The sequence below is a fragment of the Octodon degus genome, unplaced genomic scaffold (genome assembly GCF_000260255.1).
Source record: "Octodon degus isolate 3935 unplaced genomic scaffold, OctDeg1.0 scaffold00014, whole genome shotgun sequence".
Taxonomy (NCBI): domain Eukaryota; kingdom Metazoa; phylum Chordata; class Mammalia; order Rodentia; family Octodontidae; genus Octodon; species Octodon degus.
In genome coordinates this window covers 8,274,671-8,282,981 of record NW_004524590.1, presented here as the reverse complement: position 1 = coordinate 8,282,981, position 8,311 = coordinate 8,274,671, and positions in this window count along the sequence as shown.

Below are 8,311 nucleotides of genomic sequence, written 5' to 3'. Positions count from 1 at the left end.
GTGGTGCTGGGGGATTGAACCGCGGTCTCTGTGCTTTGCTTAGCTTAGCTTGTTCTAAGTAGGTGCTTTAGACCATTGAGCCATCTCACCAGCCCTCCGTTTTTTATAAAACTTGCTATCTTTATCACATTTTCTGATAAAAAATGGCTATTTAAAGTTATGCAAATTTTCTTTTAGTTCCCCTATTAACACTCTTTTTTTTTTTTAAGGTTTCAAATATTTATTGATTCAATAGTACAGATCACAGAAAGAAAATAAGATTCCTAATGAATTATATTCCACTGTCCAGGCAATGGTTATTTTTAAAACTTGATTCAGTATTGTCTTGACCATGATTCAAAGAAGACATCGTCTTGTGACCTCCCAGAGGGTAAATGTGCTGCAGCTCAAGTGCAAGTCCTTACAGTCCTAGCCTGGTCCTCCTGCAGTGTCTCCTCTTGGAGTTGTACCTGTCTTCATACAAATCTACTGAGGAATGGGTGATTCTGCTCTTGTTTCTTGGCCAGCAATCATTCGATTCTGAAAGTCTTGTGAGAAGACATGGTGAGGGTAGGAGATGAAAGCGACTAACTCTTGTTTGATTGGCACATTAAAAAATGCACATTGATTTGGTACCATGTGATATTTGGCTACATAGCTACATAACTAGTCAGAATAAGCAACTCTATCTCCTCAAACATTTACCAATTTCTTAAAGTAAAAACTTTCACAATCCTTTCTTTTTAAAAAGCCTAGTATGTTGTCATTGTCTATAGTCACTCCATAATACAATAATACGTAATAAAATACTATCTTAATGTAAATTACTCCCTAGTGATCAACCTTTCCCCAAGCTTCCCTTCTTTCTACTCTCTCAGTAACTTGGAAACACTGTTCTCCTCTCAAGTTCTGTGAGATTAACATCACTAGAGTCCAAATATGAATGGGATCATACAGGGAAACATTTTTACCATACAGATCCTAAGGCTCGAATCTCTGGATTCAGACCTCTTGTCCTACAAGTGAGGTATAGAATGGGCATTTTATTTATAAACCTTAAGGACTGGGCAATTTATAAGCAATACAAGTTGATTTGTCTCATGACTCTGGAACTAAGAAGTGCAAAATGATGACACCAGAATCCGAAGAAGGCCTTATACTGCATTATGTCATGGCAAATGGTAGAAAGGTAAGAAAGCATGAAAAAGAGAATGGGAGACAAAGTTCTCCATGTATCAGGAATCCATTTTCATGATAATTAATGCCATCTGAAATAGCAGTATTGACTCATAAGGCAGAGTGCTTACGACTTTGTCACTGCTTGAGGGTTCCACCTGATGCTATTGTCATATGGTAATTAAATTTCAGCATGAGTCTTTGGGGGCCATTCACACCACAGCAAGCCTGGGATGATTTATTGAGCTACCTTGGACTCTAGATTTTTCAACTGAAAGAGGAATAAAAATTCTAGCCCAAATTCTTCTATAAAATCAATGCATAATTTAAGCACATACACCATACCGGAGTCAATTAGGAGAGTAACATTCACTGTTATTAATTTAGCAAACAGTTTTGAGACTCTGCTATGGTTTTTGAGGATCTGCCATGTGCCAGGCACTGAAATTCATGAAAAAGGCATTGTAGGAAAATGCAATAAATGCAAAAGCAGTGTTTTATCTCCTTTCAAGGTTTTAAGTTCAACAAAGGTTTACAGGATGATTGCTGCACTACATGGATTGAGAAAGGCTTATAGATCCAATATATGCTACATACCTACACCTGGTGTTCAGCTTTGAAAAAAAATAAAAAGAAAATTCTAAGCAGGAAATTGACTTAGTCAATAGGGTAGCTGGACTCAGTCCTCCCTGCTGGGGTACACAGGCTCTGAATCTGGTGCTCTTTTTCACTACTGCATTCTACATCTTGAGCTTTAAATAATGAAATGCCAAATGTGCTAGTAAAGACATTTAGTGAAGAAAGGTGTAAAACTATAAGTGAATCAAATGTGAAGCGCCTTTTAAAACAAAGCCTTCCATTAACCTCTCCCAGCCTGACATTCTAATTCTCCCTTAAAGGATAATGTCCATCTTAAAAACAATTATATCAGTGCCTAAACTGTGGGGGCTGGGTGATGAGATGGGGAATTACATGCCAAGAGTTATTTAAAGCCATTGTGATAATAAAACCTTCATTCTTCAACAGGAGTGATAATGAGATGTTAATCCTTCCAAGATTTAATAGATTTATTATTCTAATGAACTACACCTGACAGCTTTGAACTGTATATAAAAACTTATTAATCTTTTGACGGATTTTGAGGGTTTTCTTTCTCTCAGCCTAGATTGATAATAGGAGAGCTATAGCTGAAAATGCTCACTGGAAATTTCCTCATGACATACTAATTAGAGTATTGAGGACAACTTTCTTGGTCATCCTGCTTTTATTGAGTTAAACTATGGGAATAAAACTGTATGAAGTAGAAATTAGAGGTCTAGTGATGAAGGAGATTGAATGGTGTGGGGGTCAGTGATAAACAGAGTTAAACATAAATGACAGAGGCTTTTGTTCACTGATCAGTAGGAACCAGTTGCATAAATTTAACAGCCTTGCAAATTGAACAAAGATGCTATCAACATGTCTTCCATGCCAGGTATAGTGTTGACACCAGGGATGAGAAATCAGGATGTAGTTTCTGTCCTTGAAGATCTCAGCACGGAGGGAGTAGCTGGAATGATGGGCCTTGGGCTGCCAGCCAAACAAGGAGCAAAGTGAGCTCCAGAGAAGAGAAGATTGTGGAAAGGGCAGGGTAATGGATAGGAGATCTTGGTGCATTTGGAAACTGATTGGAGCTGACATACTAGAGAAAGTGAGTAAGAAGACAAAGGTGGTGGTTAGAATGTGGGGTACTTGAAATGGGAACACTAGGTATGGTACAATTATTGGTACCACATACGCTTGAAGTACTTACTTTCAAATGTCTTTTGACCATGACTCAACCATAAAGGAGACCTATTTTGTCTGACCCTGTACACATGTAAGTAATTAAAACAAATTTTCACGAAACAATTCTTATTTTTACTATCCATGGTGCATGATGATATTTCCTCTTCTTCTCTTTTATGGAATATAAAAGTTGATTTATGACGACTATTACACTGACATTCCAACATGAATTGGGGCTGACAAGGAGTGGAAGAGAAACTCATGCACAGTGAGAAGGTAAAGGAATGACATTAAATGGACGGGTTAACAATTTTGAAGTTAGCAAGATCTGTGAATGGAGTGATTGTAGACAGACAGTGATTCAGTGTCAGAGTCCTACATAAATGAGAAGTGGTAGGAAGAGAATAGGTGGCCAGCACCATAAGAGGGATGGGACTGACAGAATAGACTTTAGAGGGGCTGAGGTGTGTGGGTGGAGCTCTAGGAAATGAAGAATGTGGCATGCCAGCAGCCATGAAGCCCACGGGACATGGATTTGAGAGAAATACAGGTCTACATTAAGAGGATTCCAGGTGAAGTTGTTAGAAGAGACACTGCCTGGTTAGAACAAGGTACAAGGAATGTTCAGATGAAGTAGGGAGAGAGGGAAGAATTTGCTGTCTATAACTTACGACCTGTCATCAAATTTGAGCCATCAAGGAAAAGCAGGGTTTGGTGAGTTGAGAGGATGTGTCAGATGTGAATAGCATGAGCCCTAGGGATGAGCCAGTCTCTACCACAGCTGAAGTTGAAGTGAAGTTGTACAATGGTTGTGCATGGTGCTCTGAGCAGAACACTGAGCATCCTTTACTACTTTCTTGACGAATGTGCCGTACTGCATCAGGAAGCACTATGGGGAAACATGTCTGATGTTTTGAGCAAGAGGAGTTGGAGCGGGTATAAGCTTCTTTCTCAATCTTCTATGCAGTCTTAAAAGTTTGGTCAAATCACAGACTACAATGAAATTATGACGCAATGTGCATGCACCAATTTTTATGAGAGAAGAAAAAGCATTGTCTATTTCTAATTATTTTTCAGAAGAAGTGAGGAAAATGTCAATTTTCTAAGATTTCCAAAAAGTTCTCAGTTGAGTCTTGTATATTAGAGACTTCACTTGGTTATAAATGGAGAGCAAGTAGCCAGTACTGGGATGAGCTCCTTAGAAAGCACAGAGAACATAGCTAAAAGAGCAAAAGAGAGGATGACACAAGGCCGAGGGCTGTCTTGGAGGCAGGGCTGGTCTCGCTCCTGTTCCAAGGTCTTCAGTGCATTCATGCTCCTGGGATGCTCTGACATCTGTTAGCCTGCAGGTAAGGCTGCTGCTCAGTAGGACGGAGGTGGCTAATGCAAGTGGGCATCACCTGGGAGCTTTTGCAGCATGGGACCAGAGAACAAAATCCTTATTGTTAATATAATGAAGTGTCTTTGAAGCCAGACATTCCATCTTTAAATCCTTCAGTGATCACTGAATGACAATGATGTGGTCAAACAATGAATCATGAAAATGTCTACATAAGTACTAAATCACAGAATCAGATGTTTAAAGCCATATTAAAGTGGAGTAAATTGGTTTAAACTCCCAAACCAAGGAAGTAGTGTTTATTAGAGTTGTTACATTTTGCTTTTCTTTTAAACTGATACACCTACAACCTGCTTAAAAGCCAAACATGAAAATAGGAAGTGATTTTAGAGGTTCCTAAAAAAATAACTATTAAGTTGTAGTCCCATGTTGGTGACACACATTTAACCAGATGTCTTTCTTGTTGAGTTTCTACATGACCAGCTTCATTTGAAGTTAGGCAGAAGTAGAATGAAACTTTCAGTGTTTTGAAAGGAAATATTTCTGGGTAACAGGATGACCCAGTGTAAGGTACTACTGATACAGTTTCTAATAACTTCCTGAGATTAGAGACAGAAAAACGTGAATACAAAGCATGTTCATCACGTGGTTATAATGAAGGTTTCTTTATTAAATAGCTTGTTGTAGATTTAGAATTTTGGCATGACAGATAGGAAAAACAATACACTTACGTCTATTGTTACTTATTGTCGTTTGTCAACAACAATCAGCTAATGGATTGCAATTTCCTAAGTAGTCCAGAACCACATCTATATACAGAATCTGTGATGAGAATCAAGGTTTTAATGTGAAGACAAAAATAACTATAGTGGTTTGAGGCATCGGTTCTATTGTTGATAATATTAACAACAGAGTAAAAAATAGCACAGAAAAGAGAAAGCCTGCTTAATGTGGTTGAGTACAAATAAAAGTCCAAAATCGCTAGTCTAGGGTCTGGCACATACAAAGGGCATACCAAGGGGTAGCTATTCTTATTATTCTAAAAGTATCTACTGTATTAGAGACTAGTGCCAACAACATACACAGAAAAGGAACAAAGTTCTCACAGATTTCACTCTATTTGAAGTTATTGTGAAATGATGTTAATCTTTAGAAAAGCAAGAATAGAATTGTACACAGCATGATCAAACGCATTTTATCTATTCATCTAGTATTCCTCGCTTTTTCTCTTTAAATACCTTCATAATTGTATCTATCGCTACATCTATCAATATGATATTTTCTCTGCTCTCAGTATATTGATTTTATCAGATGACCCAATAATTTTAAAACTATTTTAAAATTATTTTTTACCATTTACAAAATGATAAGGAGAAAACAGCACTAAACAAAATAATAGGAATTCAACAATAGTTGTTACATTGCATAGTGTTGTCTTCAGATCAGTTGTTTGGATTACCAGATATAAGCATGTAAAATTGGTTTTAAAAAGTTCTAAGAAATTAGAAAGGAGGACAAAAAAAGTTAAGCATTAACTGCTCCTTTCAGTAGACCAACAGAAATCAGCAGTTATTGTATTTCTACCACAAATATTGGAAACAATACAGTATTGGGTATCATATGCATTTTATTTTATTTTTTAAAAATTTTTTATTTTTTATTTTTTTCCAGCAGAACCGGGGATTGAACTCAGACCCTTGCACTTGCCAGGGAAGCACTTATTCTACTGAGCCATCTCCCCGGCCCCTGCATTTTATTTAGTTGTCACATCTGGAATATTTGTATTACCATTTTTCATGTTCAAAAACACGGAATTTTCTGGGCCTAAAGGTCTAGATATAAGCCGTAAGAACTACATCATACTGTATATAAAAATTAAGTCAAAGTGGATAATTAGACTAAATATAAGGAATAAAACCACAAAATTCTTAGAAGCAAACATAGGTTGCATATTCTTTTGGTTGACGTTTGGAGCTTTTTTTTTTTGCATTTGTTGAGGATCTTTGATACAACCCCCCAAAATGAGAAACAATTGGACTTCATCATATTGAAAACCTTTGTACATTGACATTCATCATCAAGAAAACAAAAAACTTTCTTCACAATGAGATGTAGTATTTGAAAATCAAATACCCTATAAAATTTTAGTATGCAAAATGTTTAAACTCAACAGAAAATAATAAGGATTTGTTCTTTAGGGGGTGAAAGACTTAAGTAGACATTTCTCCTGAGAAAATACTCAAATGGTCAAGAAACACATGAAAGACACCACTACTAATAATCAAAGAAATGCAAATCAAAATAATGAGGTACTTCTTCATACTAGGGTAGTTATAATCAGAAAAACAGAATATAACAAGTGTTGGCAAGGATTTCGGAGAAAATGGAGCCCTTGTATGCTCCTATCAGGAATGTAGAAACAGTATAGCCACTGTGGAAAACAGTTCTGATGTTTCCCAAGTTAAACACAGAACAGTCACATAGGCAGTGAATGCCAACTGAATTGAAGAGAAAAATCCAAAAGTAAGCAAAAATAAGGATTTAACCAGAAGCTTTACCATGAATGTTTATTGCAGCACTAATCACAACCACCTAGAGGTGAAGACAGCATAAATATCCATTTTGAGAAAGGTTTACTGTTTGTACTACTCTGTGAATCAGAAATCACAGAATAACTGCACCTTAGGTTATCAGGAATCACTCTCCCCCAGTGACTGGGTGAGAAATGTCCAAAAGAGATAGTCACTGAGACGTGCATTAGTTCTAGACTACCTGAGAAGCTCAATCAGTGGTGAGCTCAGTCTGCGAAGAGCTGGTAGAGGGGAGAGGCCAGGTCAGGCTTATGTGGCTTTTGAGAGGGCAGAGTCTGAAACTTTTAGCTCTCGCCCCTCTTGCTGCCCCGTTCCAGCAGAGGGCTCTGCGCTGCCTGCTTTTCCCATGTGCCAAAGCGATCAGGAATCGACTTGCTTGTACATGTCCCACGTCAGGGTATGTGCAGACCAGAGGCTTCTGGGCAAGGAGCGGGCCTCAGGAGCACACAGGCTCTTTTGGGAGACACCAATGGTGAGCACGAAGACAGGCACAGACATGCTAAGAGCTGCTGCAGTGAATGTAGTCCTCTAACAGACCCCAGGCCACGACCGGACCACACTGATGGAGAGGCAGGCCAGGGCAGGACTTAGTATTCACAGCAAAATTGGAAAAGGAAAGGAAAACAGGTACTAATGGTGACGACTTCCCCAGCCTGTATCTGCTGGACTCCAACACCACACAACTGGAAAGAATCCTCACCCAACACACAGAAAAATCCTCTAGACTCATTTTTTTGTTTTCATTTTTCTGATCTTTTGCTCTTTGTTTTTATTCTTTTCCTCTTATTTTTCTTTCTTTTCTTTGAATTTTGTGTTACTTTTACCTAGTTCTATCAACTTTCTTTTATGCTCTAATTGGAGTTTATATCTCACTTTTTCCTTCATTCTCATCCTTTCTTTTTCTTTTTTCTCTTTCTTTCTTTCTTTCTTTCTTTCTTTCTTTCTTTCTTTCTTTCTTTCTTTCTTTCTTTTCTCTCTCTCTCTCTCTCTTTGGCAGAATTGGAGATTGAACTCAGACCCTAGCACTTGCCAGGGAAGTGCTTATTCCACTGAGCCATCTCCCTGGCCCCTCATCCTTTCTTTTTCAAATTTTACTCCTTTCATTTTCCCTTCCCCATCCTCTCCATTTTTATCATTATTACTATCAAGTTCTATTAATTTGTAGTGATTTTAGCTTGCTCTATGATATTGATGAATTCTTTTCTGTTGTTGATGGTCATAGAGTTGTTGATTTCAGTAGATGTTTGCAGTATGTCGACATTTGATTTGCTTCCATGTCCACATTAATATTACAGGCCTCTTTTATTGTTAAAAATGATATAGTTTTAGTTATCATTGCTTCTTTTCCTTTTTTTAGACTGAATTAATTCAATTGTTTTAATTTTAGTCATTTCTATTTTAGGTAACAGTTTATAAAATTATACATATGATGTATATTTTAGAAACAATACTAATATAT